The following is a 20,958-nucleotide window of genomic DNA, read 5'->3' as shown; positions in this document are numbered from 1 at the left end:
CAGTGTGGGGGTGTGGGCCCCAGGCTTCCGGGGGCGCAAGGGGGGCTCTGCCAGGGGCAGGGTCTGCCCTTCACTCTGGGGACGGTGCTTCAGGAAGGCCCTTGGCGGGGCCTCCGCGGCTGTGGAGGATGGTTCTCAGGCTGGAAGGGGCTGAGGGCTGAGCCACCTAACTGCCCTTTCCTTTGTCCCTCTGTCTCTCCCTTCATCTGCACCCCTCCTTCCCCTCTGTGGTTGGCAGGATTCTCGGGGGCCCCTATGGCCTGATGGGCACATCCCGGGGGCCCCGGGGAGAGAGGAGACCTCACTGCCGTGAGTGGCCACCTGTGTCCGCAGGGAGATTGTCCTGGGGTGAGGGGAGGGGGTGACCTCTTCAGAGGGGGCTTCCTGGAAGGTGAGGAAGCAGACACAGCTGGGAAGAAGGGAAACGGGCATGTGGGCTGCTGGCCGGAGCCTCCGGGAGCGGGGTGCAGTCCCCAGACAAAGGGCAGAAGGAAGATGAAGACTGCAGCCCTCCAGCCTCGCCCAGTGAGCTGGCAGGGCAGCCCGACCTCCAGGAAGAGGTGCGGCTGGCCGACCTGGACTGCGGCTCTGAGCTCCTGCGCAGACGAGCAGCTGACCCATGGCTGGGCTCCCACCCGGAGGAAACTGTGAGATCCTTCGTCTAACATATTTGTGTTTAAGCTGCTGGGTGGTTTGTTTCAGAGCTTGGGGAACCAGTGCGCTCTGTCAGCCGGAGAGCTGGCGGTGGGGGTGCAGGAGCTTGCGGAAGCTTCCCCTGGGGTGTCTCCCGTCTGGGCAACAGACGGAGCAGGCCCGGCCCAGGGAAGGCTGCTCCAGAGCCAGGCCCACCCAGGCTAGGGGTGGGACTCGACCGGGAGACTCATGGGGAGGGGCGGGCTAGGACCCCAGCTCGGCCACTCCCAGCTCCTCCTTCCTGCCCCCGGGCACATTTCCCCACACCAGCGCAGCCCGCTCAGACCAGCAGGTTTGTGGGGGGAGCCAGGATCCCCACTAGGGGTGAGTGTACCCTGCCAGGTGGGCCCCCAGAGGCCCCTGGTGACCCCTGAGAGGTCACCAGCCTCCCGCCCTGCCGCTCCCACGTGCTCTGGATGAGACCCCAAAAGCACAGCAACAAGTAAAATAAACAAGCGAATCCGTGTCAGAAAAAGGCTGTGCGCTGCCAGAGAGACAGTCAACAGAGGGGACAGGCAGTCAGTCAGATGGGAGAAAGCGCCTGCAAACCGTGCGTCTGATAAGAGGTTCGTATCCAAAATGTAAGGAACTCCTATGACGCAACAGCAAGAAAACACAAACAGTCCAATTAAGAAACAGGCAGAGGAGGTGAATAGACATTTTTTTCAAGACCTACAAACAGCCAACAGGTACATGAAAATGTTCTCAACATCACTCATCATCAGGGAAATGCAAATGAAACCATAGTGAGATATCACTTCACCCCACACCTGTTAGAATGTCTATTATCAAAAAACAAGACAGAAGAAGAGTTGGTGGGGGATGTAGGGGAAAGGGAAGCCTGCGTCCTGTCAGTGGGAATGTAAGTTGGTGCAGCCACTGTGGAAAACAGGATGGAGGTCACTGAAAACTAAAAACAGAGTTACCAGATCATCCAGCAAGCCCACCTCCGAGTGTATGTTTGAAGGAGAAAAAGTCACAATCTTGAAAGATACCTACACCCTTATGTTCAGAGCAGCACCATTTACAACAGCCAATGATGAAAGCAACCTAAGTGTCCGCTGACTGATGGACAGGTAAAGAAGATGTGCGGGGTACAGACAATGGAATATTACTCAACCACAGGAGGAGGAAATCTTGCCATTTGCAACAACAGGGATGAATCTTGAGGGTATATCATGCTAAGTGAGAGAAGTCAGACAAGAAAGACAAATGCTGTGTGATCTCACGTCTGTGTGGGATCTAAACACAGAGAGCAGCTGGGGGTCGCCGGAGGCTGGGGGGGGGCGGCGGGGGACGTGGGGAGATGCTGGCCTACGGGTTCAAGCTTTCAGTTAAAAGATGGGTGAGTTCTGAGGACAGAATGTACAGCAAGGTGACTCTAGCTAATAACGACGTGTTTTTTAGAAGTTTGTTTTTGAACTTTTGGCCGTGCTGGGTCTTCGTTCCTGCGAGCAGGCTCTTCTCGCTGCGGTGCCTCCTCCTGCGGAGCCGGGCTCCAGGCGTTCCGGCTTCAGCAGGGGCAGCACACGGGCTGTGTCCCCCACACTGCAAGGCACGCTCTTCACCAGTGAAGCACCAGGGAGCCTGGTGATGCCGTACTTTACATAAACTTGTAGCTATGAAAGGGACACCCTAACTTTTTCCTCAACAACCTCAGAATGGTAATTACGTGAGATGACGGGTGTGTTAACTAATCTTATTGTGGTAAAGATTTTGCAATACATATTTGTGTGCTAAGTCACTTCAGTCATGTCCAACTCTTTGCGACCCCATGAACTGTTTCTCACCAGGCTCCTCTGTCCATGGGATTCTCCAAGCGAGAATACTGGAGTGGGTTGCCGTGCCCTCCTCCAGGGGATCTTCCCAAACTAGGGATCAAGCCTGTGCCTCTTACATCTCCTCCATTGGCAGGCAGGTTCTTTACCACTAGAGCCATCTGCTAAGCCCCAGCAATACATACATGTGTATCAAATCACCCGTTCTACATTTTTAAATTTCATATGTTGTGTGTCAATCATGTTGAGAAAAAAAAGGAAGGAAGGAACGTCCTCCGGGGGCCTGGCCAGGCCCTCAGTCTCCTCAGTGAGGGAGGTCCCAGTAGACCCCGCCGTATTCATTTGTGAGACTGCCTCTCCGCGGGCTCCCCTTGTTTTCAGCTTCAGAGTTTCTCTTGCTGCCTCTGCGGACAATGTCATGAGTGGAAGCATCTTTGCTCTTCTATCTTAATACACAAGTATTTTCAGTTCTGTGGAAGCCAGCCCAGGGGCTGTGTTTTGGGCTGAATCTTGTACCCCAAATTCATATGCTAGAGTCCTAATCCCCAGGAGAACCAGACTTCATCTGGAGACGGGGTCTTTAAACAGACAAAGGTTGATCACCTTTGTATTTAAAGGTCTGTAGACTCAAAGCTATGGTTTTTCCAGTAGTCACGTACGGATGTGAGAGTTGGACTATAAAGAAAGCTGAGTGCTGAAGAACTGATGTTTTTGAACTGTGGTGCTAGAGAAGACTCTTGAGGATCCCTTGGACTGCAAGGAGATCAAACTAGACAATCCTAAAGGAGATCAACCCTGAATATTCACCAAAATGACTGATGTGGAAGCTGAAGCTTCAATACTTTGCCACCTGATGTGAAGAGCCAACTCATTGGAAAAGACCCTGATGCTGGGCAAGACTGAAGGCAGGAGGAGAATGGGGTGACAGAGGATCAGATGGTTAGAGGGCATCACTGACTCGATGGAGGGCATCACCGACTCGATGGATGTGAATTTGAGCAAGCTCCAGGAGATGCTGAAGGGCAAGGAAGCCTGGCGTGCTGCAGTCCATGGGGTCGCAGAGAGTTAGACACGACTGAGTGACTGAACAGCAACAGGAAATAGACATTAGGGTGGCCCTAATGCAACCCAGCTGGGGTCTCTAAGAGGGGCTTGGGACTCAGACACGCGCAGGGGGACGTGCACGTGAGGACCTCGGAGGAGACGGCCGTCTGCAAGCCAAGCAGAGAGGCCTTGGGGCAACCAGCCCTGCCGACACACACATTGGACTTCCAGTCTCCAGGAAGGGAGACACTAAACATCGGCTGTCCAAACGTCTGTGACACTTTGTGATGGTCACTCGAGCAAATGAGTCCTGACCGGGACTTGGGGTAAAAGGGAACACGTGGTTCCTTGGGCTGATCTGTTGCAGATATGGGGACTGCTTCCAGGGCCTGAGCGTGGGCTCTTGTCTAACACTCAGAAATGAAGTGTCCAAGGAGACACACGTGCTGGCAAAGCAAGAGACCTGATTGGGAAGGGGCGCCCGGGTGGAGAGCAGGAGGGGAAGGGGACCCAGCAGGACTTCTCGGCCATATGGGTCACAGGCCCGGGTTTTATGGTGATGGGATTAGTCTCCAGGTTGTCTCTGGCCAATCATTCTGACTCAGGGTCCTTCCTGGTGGGGAGTGTGTCCCTCGGCCAAGACGGATTCCAGCGAGGAAGATTCTGGGAGGTAAGGCAGGACATGTGGACTGGCGTCTCCTCTCTCCTTTTGACCTTTCCCGACTTCTTCCATTGGTGGTGGCTGGCTAGTTCCGAGGTCCTCCCCAGGACCTCCTGATCTAAGCCGCTCATGCGAGGGGCTCCTCTCCTGCTGGCCAGGGCAGGCAGTTCCCGTTGGTGCTTCCCCGAACAACGTCACTAGAGGACTTTCCACACACGCTGTCATGCCCTGCTCCCTCCCGCGGCCCCAGAGGACCTGCTCTCCACTTAGCAAACGGGTAGCTCCGGTTCTGAGAGTTTTAAGTGATTGCTCACTGATACTTTAAATTACATTTCCCTGACTATTAGTGATTTTGAGCACTTTTTATATGCCGTTTCCCATTCGAATTTACTCTTTAGTGAATTCACACTCTTGGCCCATTTTTTTTTTCATTGGATTGTTTGTTTTCCTCTTATCAGTCTGTAAGCACTCCACATCTCATAGATAGTAGCTTCAGATTGTCATTCTCATTGTAGAGAAATTTTTATTCTTCCAAACTCATCGTTTGTCTGTTGACTTTGTTTTAGGCGTCGATCCGTAGATGTGCTTTATGCTATTATACAGCCCTGCATATTTATAACATAAGGACTTCGGAGGTTTCAGTCTTGTTTAGTAAGGACTCCTTACTCCGACATTGCGCACAGTCTCCCAGATTTTCCTGCAGTGCTCTTATTTCATTTCACTTTATTTCACATTTGAGTCCTTAATCTGCTTAGAATTTTCTCTCGATTAAGAGGTGAGAGTGGCTATGCATGCATGATCTTCGAGGAGGTAGCGAGCTGTTCTGGTTCCATTTATGAAATGCTGCTTCCTTTTACTCTGAAACAAAGCCCTTGACCTACATTAACTTCTTGGTCAAGCCAAGGCATTTCCTGACTGTGCTGTGTGCATTTAGGACTTGGATTCGCCTTTAATCCATTTTGAGTTTATTTTTGTGTATGGAGTGAGAGAGTAGTCCAGCTTGATTCTTTTGCATGTAGCGGTCCAGTTTTTCCCAACACAATTTATTGAAGATACTGCCTTTTCTCTATTGTATTTTCTTGCCTTCCTTGTTGTAGATTAATTACTCTTATAGTGCAAATCACTCAATTGTGTCTGACTCTTTGCGACGGTACCCTGCCAGTTTCCTCTGTTCATGGAATTCTCCAGGCCAGAATACTGGACAGGGAGGCCATTCTCTTCTCCAGGGGATCTTCCCAAGCCAGGGATCGAACCCAGGTCTCCCGCATTGCAGGTGGGTTTATTTCTGGGCTCTCTATTTTGTTCCATTGATCTATGTGTCTGTTTTTATGTCAGTTGCTAAGTTCTGTCTAACTGTCTGGGACCCCATGGACTGCAGCACGCCAGGCTTCCCTGTCCTTCACTCCTGGAGTTTGCTCAGATTCATGTCCATTGAGTCAGTGATGCTATCTAACCGTCTCATCTTCTGTCATCCCCTTCTCCTTCTGCCCTCAACCTTTTCCAGCATTAGGGTCTTTTCCAATAAGTCAGCTCTTCGAATCAGGTGGCCAAATTATTAGAGCTTCTGCTTCAGCATCAGTCCTTCCAAAGAATATTCAGAGTTGATTCCCTTTAGGATTGACTGATTTGATCTCCTTGCAGTCCAAAGGACTCTCAAGAGTCTTCTCCAGCACCACAATTCAAAAGCATTGATTCTTTGGTACTTAGCCTTCTTTGTGGTCCAACTCTCACATCCATACCTGACTACTGGAAAAACCATAGCTTTGATTGTACACACCTTTGTTAGTAAAGTGATGTCTCTGCTTTTTAATATGCTGTCTAGGCTTTTCATAGCTTTTCTTCCAAGGACCAAGCGTCTTTTAATATCATGGCTACAGTCACCATCCACAGTGATTTTGGAGCCCAAGAAAATAAAGTCTGTCACTGTTTCTACTTTTTCCCTATCTATTTGCCATGAAGTGATGGTCCCAGATGCCATGATCTTAGTTTTTTGAATGTTGAGGGTTGTTTTTTTTTAAGCATTTATTTATTTAGCTGTGTCAGGCCTTAGTTGCTGCCTGTGGGATCTTTAGTTGCGTCATGCAAACTCTTAGAAGCAGCACATGGGATCTAGTTCCCTGACCAGGGATTGAATTCAGGGCCCCTGCACTGGGAGCTCAGAGTCTTAGCCACTGGACCAGCAAGGAAGTCCCTTGAAGGCTGAGTTTTAAGCGATTTTTTCAACTCTCCTCTTCACCTTCATCAACAGGCTGTTTATGTGTGCTGTGTGTATGCAGTTGTTCAGTCATGTCTGACTCTTTGCGACCCCATGGACTGTTGCCTGCCAGGCCCCTCTGTCTATGGGATATCCCCAGGCAAGAATACTGGAGTGGGTTGCCATTTACTCCTCCAGGGGATCTTCCCAAGCCAGGAATCAAACCTGGGTCTCCTGCATTGCAGGTGGATTCTTTACTGACTGAGCCAGGTTCCTCTTTGCTTTCTGCCATTAGAGTAGTAACATCTGCGTATCTGAGGTTGTGACATTTCTCTTGGCAATACTGATTCCAGCTTGTGCTTCATCCAGCCTGGCATTTTGCATGATGTACCCTGCACAGAAGTGAAGTAAGCAGGGTGACAATGTACAGCCTTGCCGAACTCCTTTCCCAGTGTTGAACCTGACACTTGTTCCATGTCCGGTCAACATTAGTAGTGATAAATCATGTTGGTAGCATGTACCCTAAGTATGACGTGATGAGGATGGCTCTTTGCCTCTCCCAAACACAGTGAAAGGGAAAGTGAAGTTGCTCAGTCGTGTCCGACTCTTAGCGATCCCATAGACTGCAGCCTACCAGGCTCCTCCGTCCATGGGATTTTCCAGGCAAGAGTACTGGAGTGGGGTGCCATTGCCTTCTCCCTCCCAAACCCAGAGGCCCAGTCTAATCATGAGAAAAACATCAGACAAATTTCACCCGATGGTCATTCTTTAAGATACCTCTAACTTTTCTCATGTTTGGGCTCCTAAATTTATTTTCAAAGTTCTTTATATGTTTTATCATAAGTTCTTTCTCCCTATACGTTTGCTCTTTCTTCATTTTTTTTTTAATGATGAGAAAAACAATCACATATTTATTAGTTTGATCTTACTATTAAATAATATCAGCATTTGGGTGTATGACTTTCTGGACCTTATTTACGCATATAGTTTTAGTTTGTTTTCATTTTTAATAATATAGCTATGGTAATACAAACTGTTAAATATCATGAATCTCATTTCTGCTTAGCAATTTGATTCTTTTACCATGCTAGTGTTCTTTAACTGGATTAGTTAATTAAAGTGTAGTATTTAATTAATTTTTATAATGAACTTTTATTGTCCTTGATAAGCATTTACAGGGTTTTCAACATACTGTTTAGATAGCACCATGATGACCATTCTTGAAGCAGTTTTATACTCCAGGGTCCTCTGATAACTGGAGCAGCTGGTATCCTATGCTGTTCCTGGGAGGAGGGCCTGGGACACTTGATCAATGAAGAATCACCCTAGGTTTGCCTCAAGAAGGAGGGCGGGGACTGTTTCCTGTTCTCGCCAGCAACTCAGTCATGCCAGCGACTCACAGGGCCCACAGCCCCCGTCAGGAGCTTGGATCCGGCACCCTCATCCGTCCTGTCCGGGAGTCCTCACCCAGCTTTCCTGGTCTCACCGGGGGTCTCACCTCTTGGCTCGCGGCACTGCCCGCGGCCCTTCACGAAACTGGACGTGACAAGGGAGGGTCCACTGCAGACACTGCTGGTCCGCCAGGAAGGCAGAAAGCCCAGGTGAGGCAGCTACTGCCTCCTACAGGGGTCGGGAGGCGGCATGGCTGGCCGGCGGGGGGCCGCGGCTCCCTCGTCCACCAGTGCCCGCAGCCCCCGGCATCTGGCACCGACGGAAGGACGGGCATGGGCGGGGGCAGGTACGCATGTGCTTCAGCCTTCAGCCCCCAAAGGCTGCACAGTGTGACCCCCTCGAGGGGGCGCAGTGCCGATGACCCGCGGGCTGCGCTCTCTGCCTGCCACACCCGGGTGGGTACACAGCTGCTTGGCGGCGTCACTCCGAAGGCTGCCATCGCTGTACCCGGCCAGAGCCTCCTCAGAGCCGGTTATCCTCACACAAACCTCCCAGAGCCTCCGCCGTCCTCCGGCTGGAGCCAGGGTGAGCCTAAACTTGCTACTGACCCCGGGCAGTCAGGTCCCCGTAAGTGTCCTGCTGGGGCCGCTTATGCCAATAAAACGAGATGGAGTTTGATTCCAAGAGTTGCATGCTTGCGCTCCAGAGTCCACACTCTGCCCGACCTCTGCTCATAATTTTTATGCCCCGTCTTCCAGGCCACTGACTTGGGTCTGAACGACGACCATGCTATCCTTCAGCCTGTCTCCTGAAAGGCTGCTGTGAACTCCAGCGACAAGCCTGCACCGTCCTTGAAGCTACTTCTGTGTCTTCACTGTCCTCATTTGCTCTGCTTCCCCCGTCTCCTCCATCAGCAACATGTATTCTTGGTTCTGCCTGGTCTTTCATCTCTGGTGGCTGCCCTTCCCTACCCTCCTTGTTTTGGGGTATTTTCTTTCTTGGCTCCCTGGGGCTCAACAGCGATAACTGTGTTCCCTGCACATAGCGGTTCTGCAGGTGGTGGACTCTGTTGAGGCTGATGATGTAGAAAGAGGCCTGTGACCAGCCCTGTGGGTCTCCTAAGCTGCCGATTCCACTTTCTGTCTCTCCTGCCATCCCAGGGCTGCCTGGGAGCTGGCACCCATTTCAGGGGAGGTGGGCAGATCGATCTGAGAGGGGAGCAGACCAACCTATGCCTCCAGAATCTTCTTCCCACTGTTTAACCTGGAAAATCATGTTGGACACCCCAACTCTATGCCCCTGAAAGAGATAAAGAGGTCAGGTCATCCCCCTGAGGACCAAGGCCAAAGCCACTTCTTCTCTGCAACTGTCCAAGGGAAGGCATGTCTCCGATTCCACCAAGGATGATGTGTTCTAAACATCAGTTACTGGTTTTCAAGTCACAAATTCTGCAACAAAGTGACATAAGGGGACGGCGTTTCTCTCCCACTGCAGTGAGCTGTCAGGGACCGTTGCGGCAAAGCAATGGGAACGGCTCAAGAAGGAATCTAGGGGCACTTGGAGCCGCATCCCAGAATATGGTCCGAACCCTCGACGGCGAGTCCATGGCGTCGGGAAGAGGTGCGTGGTGGCTCAGGGCACCGCCTATTAACCACAGCACGGTCGGGGTTCCTGGCTGCTTCCTCCCTCCCTTCATCAGCTCACCCTTGGCCCATGAGCCAGTGAGACGTCCCTGCACGGCCTCATGCTCACACTCCCACGTCTGTCTCATGAGCCGTGGGTCCGTGGATGCCTCCGACCGCCTCTGCACTGTGCAGCCAGGCAGCCCAGTTGCTGGGTGAGTTCAGCTCACGTCCTCCACCCTGGACCTCTCCTCTCCTTTTGCGGGGAGGCACTGAGCAGGAGAAAGCGCTCCACGGGGGGAGGTTCCAGAAGTCTGGCCACACCCCACCCTGTTGCTATGCTACGCCCTTTGTGTCCTGTTGTCTGGGGAACGTGAGCCCATCAGGGGCTGCGGGGTGGACACTGGCAGCGCCAAGGAAGGGGCGCTCTGAGGCCCTGGGGCAGGCGGAAGGAGGGCAGTCGGAGAACCCAGAGGGCCTGGGGCTCCTGGGCTCCGAGCCCAGCAGTAACAGGGCTGCTCCTCTGGTGGGACGGACGTATTTCTGCCAACCGTTTTCTCCAGACAGAATGAGTCTGCCTCCTCACTGGAGCAGGCACTATTTTTTCAGTATAGGAGCATCTTCAGTGATAAATCCTTGGATAAGGGCTCCCTTCTCCTCCGAGAGTTTGTCCAAAGAGCTTCTTGAGTGCAGGCAGGGCAGGGATAACCAGAGTCACAGGGTTTTGGGGGGCTGCCAGTGGGCCCCAGAGGGCGGGCGCACGGCCGTCCCGACCTGTCACATACCAGGAGGGAGGAGGGTGGGGATCGCTGTGACCGAGTATATTTTGTCCCAGGAACGTAAGCGTAAAATAGTGCCAGGAGATCTCGTGTAATTCACCTCATCAGTAGATGGTAGGAGGCAAGCTCACGATCATCTCAGAGGATGCAGACTGGGTTTAAGCCCACCCCCTTCTCGGTGGAAACGCTCAGATGATTAGAGATAGGAAGGTGACCTTAACAGGTGAAGGGCAACTGCCGCCACACAGCAGAGCGCCGGCTTCCGTTAACTTCCGACGCAGCCCACGGAGGTCGGGACTTGGAGAGCTGACGTGTCTCGTGGCTGTTACTCTCCATGGCACCGATGGTCCGACCAGCAATACAAGACAGGAGGAGAAGCGGGGATGAGGACTGGAAAGGAGACACGAGTCAGCACTTAGGTAGACAACGTACCTTTCTGCATAAACAAATTTTCAAGGAAATTTTGCAGATAGAATTAATCAGGTTTGATATAAGGAGGTGTAAAAATCCAAGGCATTTCTATGCAACAGCCATCACTAACTGGAAAGTGCAAAGAAAAACCACGCCGCCTGCAATAGCAGTAGAACTACTGCTCAGCAGTCAAGAGAGACGTGCCCCACCCCCAGGGAGGAGACAGCACCCTTTTACTGGATGATGGAGAGGGGGAGTTAACTGTGGGAGAGGCCTAGCAGGAGCAGAGAAACTCAGCTTTAAGTGTTCGGTTCTCTCTTAAAATAATCTGTGAAGTGAACGTAATTTCATTTGAAATCCTAACAGCATCCCTCACGGCACCTGCTCAGGTGAGCTTCTGCTCTGCATGGAACATTGAAGGGTTTGTCCCACCGAATATCAAGGCTTCGGCCAGGGCTGTGATAGACTGCATGAACAGACAAGTCATTGGAAGAGAGCAGGGCCCCAGCCAGACCTGCACGCACTCCTGAAAGTGGGGTGCCTCAGAGGCAGCTACAGATCAGGCTGTCACCTGTCACCAACAGGAAAGCAAAATAATTCGGGTCATGAGCTAATTCTGTACAGAGAATAAACTTCATGTGGGTTAAATTCTTACATCTGAAATGTTGAATTTTAGAACAATTAGAAAAAAACTATCGGAGAATGGCTTTATGATGTCAGGTACAGAAAAATTTCTTAAGCAAGACCTGCAAACACAAACCATAAAACTGAAGCTGATCAGTTCGACTTTCTGATAATTAGTATCGTCTGTACAACAAAAAGCACCATGAACAAAGTTAGAAGTTAAAAAAAAAATAAGCGGCAGACCAAGAGGAATTATTTTCTATAAACATAGCCGACCAATGATTATCCAGCATATATAAAGATCTCAGGGTAATCAATGAGACAACAAGAGAAAAGAACTGGGGGAAGAGGAGGGAAGGCTCAAGAGGGAGGGGATATATGTGTACAAAAAGCTGATTGACTTTGTTGTAGAGCAGAAACTAACAACATTGTAAAACAATTATACTTCAATAATGAAACATACAATGAAAAAGCCAGAAAAAAAGAATCAGTTAGAACAGGGCAAAGATGTGACCACATGATTAACAAGAAAGGTGACTGAATGGCCAATGTCCTCTCCCCAGGAAACTGGGAGATGAAATTAAAGCAGTGGTTTTACAATCATCTGGTTAACAATGGTTAAGGATCTAGTGGTAACGGGGCTAGCCACGGATGAGTGAGCTGCGGGACAGAGCTAGGGAGGGTGCACTGACTCCACCCTTTGAAGAGAAATCTGTCCACTCCCCAGCCTGGCTGATCCTTCTCCCAGCACGTCCATCTCTCCTTCTGGGGACACTGTTGCATTTTGCACAAGAGCCGGAAATAGGTGGCCCCTCTAGAACAACCCATGAGAACAGTGGAAGGTGTCAGGCAGGGACAGATCGGTCCTTAAGATGGAGGGTGCATGGACGCGGGCCAACATGGACCCATGATGTGGCGTGAAGAAGGAGACAAAGGGCCTTCCCTGGCGGTCCACCTGCCAATGCAGGGAATGCGGGCTCCATCCCTGGTCTGGGAAGATCCCCCACGCTGTGGGGCAACTGAGCCCAGGCGCCACAACTGCTGTGCCCTCGGGCCTGGGAGCTGCAAGTAGCTGAAGCCCGGGCGCCTGGAGCCCGAGAGCTGCAACCACAGAGTAACTCCTACTCACCGCAGCTAGACAAAGTCCACACACAGCAACTAAGACCCAGCACAGAGAAATAAGCAGAAAAGATGCACAGTTACACACAGGGCCTGATATCACCCATGCAAAGCCTTAAAATGCACGTATGTTTACAAAACAACACGCTATATTGTAGTAAAGATATCGAGCCGTGACCAGTGAGGCTACCAAGAAGTGAGGCAGATCAGATGGGTGGGTGCTGCCCGGGGCTTCCTCCATTTTAACATAGCACTTTGGAAAACATCACCTGAGGCAAATAGAGCAGAACGCTAACGTCTGGTAGGTCTGGGTGGTGAGTACGAATCATCCTGTGTAATTTGCTCAGAACGTTGAACTATCCCGTAACAAAACACTGGGACAAAGACCAGAGATCCCCGGGGAGTTGGGGTGGGGTGCGGGGGAGGGCAGGGACTAAGAAGAAATAGGAGAAAACAAAAGCTGCTAAGATGGCAGAATAGGTTAATAGGATGAAAAGTAAGAGAGTGGAAATGGAAAGAGCTCAGGGTGGAAATGAAAGAGGGAAAGAACCATCCCAGATATGCGCGTGGAGGAGGCGGCTGAGAGCATCTCAAGGACGCACATCTTCAACAGATGACAATTGAACACCTGCGGGGAGCTGGGCCCGGGCCTCAGAGCCTTCCCTCCCGGTGGGCCGCTCTTAGCACGCAGCGCGTGCCCCCGTCCCGAGCCCGGCAGAGGCTCCGGGTACAGGCGCATCTCAGGGGCCTGGTGTGCACGAGCTGGGGCCTCCGGGGTCTGGGTCTTTGCTTTCCCGGAGACGTCCTCCGTGGACCGCATCAGGTGTGTTAGGAACACCCAGCGGCACGTGTTTTCTTTAATTTTCCGTTCCCAGTAGCAATACTTGGAGAAGGCAATGGCAGCCCACTCCAGTACTCTTGCCTGGAAAATCCCATGGATGGAGGAGCCTGGTAGGCTGGGCAGTCCATGGGGTCGCTAAGAGTCAGACACAACTGAGCGACTTCACTTTCACTTTTCACTTTCATGCATGGAGAAGGAAATGGCAACCCACTCCAGTGTTCTTGCCTGGAGAATCCCAGGGACGGGGGAGCCTGGTGGGCTGCCGTCTATGGGGTCGCACAGAGTCGGACACGACTGAAGTGACTTAGCAGCAGCAGCAGCAGTACTGACCTGCGCTCTCCCCAGGGCCAGGGCCAGGCAGAGTTAACGCCTCCCTGGCTTATGTCCTCTCCTCCGACTCGGTGGGCGGGGGCCGGCCAGTCTCCACCGCCCACCCAGCGTGAACGGTCCAGTGCAGTTCAGTTTTGACCCACTCCCGACTGGGCTCCATTTGGCTCAGTTGGCACGTGGCTTCTGCTCCTTCCCCGTCCACTTTCGGTTCAGTCGAGGTCAGTGTCGGTTCAGCCCAGTTCATTTCCAAGGTCAGCGTCTACCTTGCTTAGCAGCTCCTGTGCCCCAGTCCGAAGCTGGGGTCTGTGGGGAAGACGTGCCGTGGGGCCCGGTGGGTCCCAGCCCGAGGTGCCTGGGGAGCAGCTGTGCGCGTGTGGAGGCCACGTGCCCCGTAACCACATGCACGGCCCCGGCCGAGCGTGATGCAGGCTCAGACCGCTCCCCAGGCAGCCCCGCGAGTGTGGGCAGGTGTGCTGCGGGTCACAGGCGTGGCAGAGCCGGCCGGAAACACAACGGAACTCAGGGAAGCCCCTTCCGCAAGGTAGGGTCTTCAAAGCGCTGTGTGTGCTGTGAGACCCTAAGGCGGGGCTGATGTGGAGGATGTTCTAGAAATTGTCCACTAGTTCCAGGTGACCCGGGCTGCTGAGGGCAAGTCCTGGGCCGGGGTCAGGGCAGCTGGGTTCTCCCGTCCTTGTCTGCTGGGGCGGAGGTTGTGCTGACGGCCCAGCTCTGGGGTCCCCAGCCTCTCCAGGCCCCACGTGGTCGTCATGTTTCAACCTAGCCCGTGGCTGCTCCCAGCTCTCAGGATTCCCCAGGACGGAGTCCCCGAGCCCAGCCTCTGCAGTGGCCCATGAGGAACTTCTCGCTCATGAAGACGCAAACCCCACCTGGCAGAGTCCTGGCTCAGTGGCCGCTCTCTGGGGACCCTGCATCCAGCCCTTCCCAGGGGCCAGAAAGCAAAGTCTCACCATCCTCTGCCCTCCAGACGATGGATTCCCAGACTCCCCGCAAAACCACCCAAAGTGGAATCTCAGACTCTTCAGGGCAGGAGCAGGTTGCCTGGGAAATTTGAGGACACAAGTTCAATTCTTCATTATTTACGAACCAACAGGGAGGGGTTTATTACTCGGATTACTCACTAATCATCCCCCGTAAATGCAGGAACCAACAAAATCCCACAGAATCAATAACGTGGTAAGTTCCCCGTCTAAATCACGGCACCTAGCATTCTTGAGTAAACCTTTCGGTAATTTACAAAGGCTGTTGAATTTTATAGTAAGTGTTTTTCAAACCAAGCTGGATTCTAAACAATAATGACTTTTTAATGTGGCTCTGTGATTACATTGTCATGGTGAAATACGGGGGTCTCTGACTGCATCCGAAATGAGCCTGGTGTGAATTACTTGCCGGCACAGACCAGCGCGGCCGCAGGTAAAGCAATCTTCATAAATTACCCTCCAATCCGGGTGGCCTGGCAGGCGAGGCCTGATGCCAATGTTGGCAACTTAAATTTCAGCGGACAATTTGTAAACAAGCTCTTCCTTTTGTTCCGGAGCGGTGGCCATGGCCCTCTCGGGGGCGGGGGGCCGCGCCGCCTCGGTCCGCCGGGCGAACACCAGCTATGACCTTGTATGACGCCAGTTACGGGGCCACCAGCCCACAGGCTTGCTGACTTGAAAGGTGGTGAGCTAGTCCCGGGGAGCCTTGCGCCCAGGGCGCCGTGGCCCACGCGGCCGGTGGCTGTCGTGTCTGGCAGTGTGGGTGGAGACGTTCTGGGGCTGGCGCTGGTGGAGGGCCGGGCGCGGGCCGCCCGCGGTCAGGTGGGTCTCCCTCCCTCTCTTGCTGTCGTCCGTGGCGCCATGTCCAGCCGGGAAGGCCCCGAGGTCCCAGCACTCCGAGACTGGGGACCTGCCCACCCTGTCTCTGAGCCGCCGAGTGACCGTCTGGGTGGCTCAGCTGCCCCGGGCTTGGCACCAAGCAGGACTCAGAGTCAGACAGGGCCCGGCGAGGGACGTTTGCCTCCAGGACCTTCAGGCCACCTGGACGGATGGTGGGGGGTGGGAGGACACACTGGAGTCACCCGCCCTCCCCCCATGGACCCTGTGCTGGGGCCCCTCAGGCCTTCCTGCTGTTCCAGCCTGGGGTGAGGTGGGGGCTCCTCTGGATGGACCCCGAGCCTCCGAGTCCAGAGTCGAGCCTGGCCATGCCAGGAGACTGGGAGTCGGGGGGGAGCTTGCAGAAGGTGCCCTCCCCTTTCTCCTCTTCCCTCCCCTCCCCCTCACTGCATCTCAGGTGTCTCCAGGGCTCAGGCCTGTTTTTTTCCTTTGAGCCATGTGGCATGTGGGATCTTAGTTCCCTCACCAGGGATCAAACATGGACTGCCTTCACTGGAAGCTCGGAGGCTTAACCTTGGACCATCAGGGACGACCCAGGCCTGTTTTTTAAAAGCCCCAGACTTAAAAAACTCTCTTCTACTCCAGTGTTATCTTTTGTGATGTAACATAACCCCAGGGCTTCACAGCTAAACGTGTTGATTCCAGCATTCTGTGGGTGTAACTCCCCGGGACCCCCGGCTTCCGCCTCCAGTGGGTCTCAGGGTGGCTCCCGAGCTGCCTGCTCCGTCGGGGGCTGTGTGGGGCCGTCTGTGTCTCAGAGTGGAGACCCCCCACCCAGGTCTCAGTGGTGTCTCCTTTCCAGAGGCCGTCCCCACAGGAAGTGGGCAGTGCCGCGGGCTGGAGAAGGGGCTCACCTTTGCTAAGTGCTGCTGGGGAAATGTGGGCTTTCCTGGTGGCTCAGCTGGTAAAGAATCCGCCTGCAATGCAGGAGACCCGGGTTCAATCCCTGGGTGGGGAAGACCCCCTGGAGAAGGGAATGGCTACCCACTCCAATATTCCTACCCAGAGGGAAACACAGAGGGAGGGGCCGGAGAGGCTGGAGGCCCATGGGGGTGGAGGCTGTGCACCCTGGGCCTCCTGTCCTCAAGACTGTCAAGGGAGCTGTGTGGGGTTGGCGACCCGGCCCAGCCTCCCGTGATGGGGGCTTGAGGTCCCCAGGCCAGCTGCTCCTTGGTGAGCCCCAGGAAGGCCCCGTGGCCTGGTCAGCAAGACTCGTGATGATGGGGGCGGAGAGGGGGGCCAACAGCAGCCGCAGCCCCTGGGAAGGGGTTGTCACCATCTGCTTTGGAGACGGGACACGGAGGCAGAGAGAGGAAGGGACCCCACCTTCCCGTGGGCTGCAGGGGGTAAGGGGAGGGTCTCCTGCCTGTCACTCAAGTGCCTGCTTGCCTCGTGCACAGCTGCGGGTGGGGCAGGACCGACGGTCAGTGGCGTGGCCTCCTCCATCCTCACAACACCTCACCTTCTTATCCCCATTTTGCAGGTCTGAAGACTGAGGCCCAGAGTGGTGATGACCCAACCAGCCTGAGGCCGCACACCCAGGAGCTGGGATCCAAGCTCCCTCCCCACCCAGGGCTGTAGGGTAAGTCCCCATTCACAGCCAGCCCTTGTCCCGGGCAGCTCTGCCTGCTCCCGTGGGGCTAGTGGGGGAGCCCGACTTCACACAATTGCTGAGAAAGACAGATGAGTCAATGAATTGCAGACAGGGAGACCCCAGTGAGGGGTGATTATTAAGCTCCTCCTTGGGATTTAGCAGAAGCGCTTATTTGCAGCCAGAGGACCACTTTTGAGAGGAAAAAGGCCCACCAGTGAAGCAGCAGTCTCTTTAATCTCTCTTCTTCTAAATCTAAAAATGAGGAGGACGAACTTAGGAGTCTATCAGCCTCCCACTCAGACACCAGAGACACGGACTGAGTTTCCGTGGAGTGGACCTGGGCTGGGAAGGCAGAGGAGCCCCCTGGAACACACCAGGCGCTCAGGGGAGGAAGCGCCAGGCATAGCGCGTCGAAATTAACATATGAACTTCCAGCCTCCGCGCCAATTCAGAATCTGATTGAACAAACTGCTCTTATTAAAGTCAATTGGTGAACATTCTATTATAAAAACAAATGAAATCCTCCCGTCTACCAGATAAATAATTTTCTCCCCACACCTAAGCAGGAGGCATTAACTTAACGGGTAATGATCTAAATTATGTATTAAACTCAATTACTTTTTATGACTACTTTCCAATTAGGGCGCCCTGATTGACTCGCCCGCGTGGAGACTTCTCGCGACATACCTGGTCTCCGCCGGCTCTGTGCTCGCTGCTCACCCAGCTTAATTGAGTGTGTCTCTCCCTCGCTACTCTAACCAGCCACGAGGTGCGGCTTTTAATGATGAATAAACAACAGCGCCGGCATGATTACCAGCTAAATTACCCATCTGCAGAGTCACTCTCAGCAAACACTTCTAATGTAAAAATATCTCCCCGCCTTCCAGCTCCAAGCTTCCCTAATCAAGATGCATTCCCAAGGCGGGCTCCGGGGGAAGCCAGGGTTCCGCCTGGTCTGGTACCATGTTGTTGCTGAGAGGCGCCTCCGACATGCTCGGAGTTATGTCTGAGTCCCCCACAGAGTGCTGGTCGGCGGGGCCGTCCGTCAGCAGACGCCCCGCCGTCAGAGCTCCCCCTGTGCAGCTAAGAGCTCTCCTTCTAAGACTGCAAATTCATCTGACAGGGGTCATGGGTGTGCTCACCTCTGTGCATTTGGGCTGCCCGCACACTGGGGGGTCTGTGATAAGAACTTTATTCCTCGTGGTTCTGGCAGCTGCAAGTCTAGCGCAAAGCACCAGCACATTCAGTGTTTAGTGAGGACCGGCTTTCCGGTTCATAGACAGCATCGGGGTCTTCTCACTCTGTCCTCACTGGTGGGAGCGTTCGGGGGTCTCCTTCATTAGGGCGCTAATTCCTCTCTCAGGACCTCGTCACCTCCCAAAGCGCGGCCTTCAAATGCCATCACCTAGGGGGTGAGGTGTCCACGTGTGAATCTGGGGGGAGGGCACATTCAGTCCATTACAGTCTCCACTTTTCAAACAAGCACCAAACGACTTTTTTTCTTTGAGTCACGCCTTAAGGCTTGTGAGATCTTGGTTCCCTGACCAGGGCTCAAACCTGTGCCCCCCCCCGCCACCACCCCTGCGTTGGAAGCATGGAGTCTTAACCGGGAGGGAAGTCCCCAGAACTACTTTTAAAGTTAAAAAAAAAATTGCATAGACCCGCCCGGCTCCGCAAGCACTAAAATGCAGCTCTTTAGCAGCCCACTTTGTGCCAGAGTAAAGGCAAGTGCAAGACAGCCCAGCACACAGCGAGACGCGGGTGAAAGGGGGTCAGGCAGGCGCCAGGACCTTCGCTCACCAAGGACTCACTGGACAGCTGTGTGCAGTGGGACGCCCAGCAAGGCAGGCAGAGGCGGGGCCGGGGGCTGACGGGGTCAGGATGCCCCGTCTGGGGTGGTAAGGGCTGCGGAGGTCGGGGGAGGGTCTGCACGGTCACACAGGCTGGTCGGGAGGCTGGCTTTGAGGCGGTGACTCGAGGTGGAGGGCATGTTGTTGCTGCAGCACTCAGGAACCCTCGCGGGTTCGGGGCGGCAGCTGGTGGGGTGAGCCTCCTCAAGCCGGGCTTCCCCAGAGGCCTCTCCGTCCTCCCTGCCACACACAAAGGGCAAGGCTGGAGGTGGGGGGGTTCCCCGAGAGGCCCCCAGGGAATGAAGGGAGGCCCTCCTTGGGAGGGCCGGGGGCTGGGACCCCCAAAAGTGCTGGGGGTTTGGCTCCTGCTGGCTGGCCTGGGCCGGGCTTGTCCCGCCAGGCCTGGGAGCAGCCTTGAGGGGGTCTGGTCGTGTGTGTGTCATGGGTGGGTGGGGGTAGGTGAGCCTAGGGGCGGAGCTGGGTGGTCTCACACGTCGGGCAGCGGAGAAGAGCCTCCCTGCTGGCCCTGAGAGAATGCCCTGGGAAGCTGGCAGCCAGGCCTGGGTGACCCCCCGGGGCCCCCTGCCAGCCCACCTGAAGCTGAAAACGTCCCCAAACCAGCAGCGACGCAGGACCCGCGTCTCAAGCGGGAAGGCGCCCGATCCCCAGAAAAGAAGCCCTCCCATCGTCCGTGTTCCGGTGCCGCTCCCCAAGCCCGCGCGGACTGATGGCGCCGCTGAGGCCCAGGCCTCCCTCGCGGCCCCGCGGTCCCCCTCTGCCCAAGGGGCAGGAGGGCCCTCTCTCCTGCAGGCCGGCGAGGGGAGAGAGGCTCCGCAGCGGCTCTTGAGTGCCCGAGGAAGGGCGAGACGGAGGCAGCAGGGGGCCGGGCAGTCGGGGCGGCGCGGAGGGACACTGGGATGGCCAGGTGTGACGGGTGGAGGGTGACCCCCAGACCCTGCATGGGGGCGTGTGAGTGCATGTGGGTGTGTGTGTGGTGTGTGAGGTGAGTGTGTGGGGTGAGTGTGTGGTGTGTGAGTGTGTGGGGTGAGTGTGTGGGGTGAGTGTGTGGTGTGTGAGCCTGTGTGGTGTGAGTGTGTGGTGTGTGAGCCTGTGTGTGGTGTGTGAGTGTGTGGTGTGAGTGTGTGGGCTGAGTGTGTGGAACGTGAGCGTGGTGTGTGAGTGTGTGGGGTGAGTGTGGTGTGTGAGTGTGTGGGGTGAGTGTGTGGGGTGTGGGGTAAGTGTGTGGTGTCTGTGTGGGGTGAGTGTGTGGGGTGTGAGTGTGTGGTGTGAGTGTGTGGGGTGAGTGTGTGGTGTGTGAGTGTGTGGGGTGAGTGTGTGGTGTGTGAGTGTGTGGGGTGAGTGTGTGGGGTGAGTGTGTGGTGTGTGAGTGTGTGGGGTGAGTGTGTGGGGTGTGAGTGTGTGGGGTGAGTGTGTGGTGTGAGTGTGTGGGTGAGTGTGTGGGTGAGTGTGTGGGGTGTGTGTGGGGGGTGAGTGTGTGGGGTGGGTGTGTGGTGTGTGTGTGTGGGGTGTGTGTGTGAGCCTGTGTGTGGGGTGAGTGTGTGGAGTGTGTGTGGTGAGTGTGTGGGGTGAGTGTGTGGTGTGTGAGTGTGGTGTGGGTGTGTGGCGTGTGATCTGTGTGCTGGGGCTCACAGTGAGCCTCTCAGGCCGTCCTACCTGCCCTGAGGCCCCGCCCCGCGCACGGGAGTGTGGGGAGGATCATGGCGTCCGGGTCTGGTCTCCTCGTTCGCCGCCGAGCAGCCTCAGTCAGGAGACCAACGAGGACCCCCATGGGCTCCCAGGTGGCCCCTCTGCCCACAGCCGCTGCCTGGAGGCCACGCAGGCTCCCAGCGGGGCTGGAAGGAGGTGGCCAGGGGACAGACGGCGGCAGATCCTGGTTTCTGGCCCCTGAGCCCTTCGGGGAGGTGTCCCTGGGCTGGGCCCGGGTGGCTGCTTTCAGCCTCCGGAGCTGAAGGAGCCATGGTCTGGCAGTCAGACCAGGAGGGAGAGGGCCCTGAGCTTGGAAGAGTCAAGGAATCCTGCCTGGAGGAGGCGGCCTGTAAGTCCCGGCTCAGGGGCCCCTGAGAGGGAGAGCCTCCAGCGGGGACCGGCATCCTCCCCCCGGGCAGTCCCA

General features: G+C 54.8%; 1 long non-coding RNA gene across 1 annotated transcript; it reads left to right on the top strand.

Annotated features, from left to right (window-relative positions):
• The first annotated feature begins 370 nt into the window (after window positions 1–370).
• On the top strand, window positions 371–17,775 carry LOC122419782. Its single transcript, XR_006262997.1, has 3 exons — window positions 371–647; window positions 16,867–16,965; window positions 17,620–17,775. It is a non-coding gene; the product is annotated as an uncharacterized LOC122419782 (long non-coding RNA).
• The last annotated feature ends 3,183 nt before the right edge of the window (window positions 17,776–20,958 follow it).

This window comes from Cervus canadensis, chromosome 17 (genome assembly GCF_019320065.1).
Source record: "Cervus canadensis isolate Bull #8, Minnesota chromosome 17, ASM1932006v1, whole genome shotgun sequence".
Taxonomy (NCBI): Eukaryota; Metazoa; Chordata; class Mammalia; order Artiodactyla; family Cervidae; genus Cervus; species Cervus canadensis.
The sequence above is the reverse complement of the archived record's forward strand: the minus strand, read 5'-3'. Positions and strand labels throughout refer to the sequence as shown.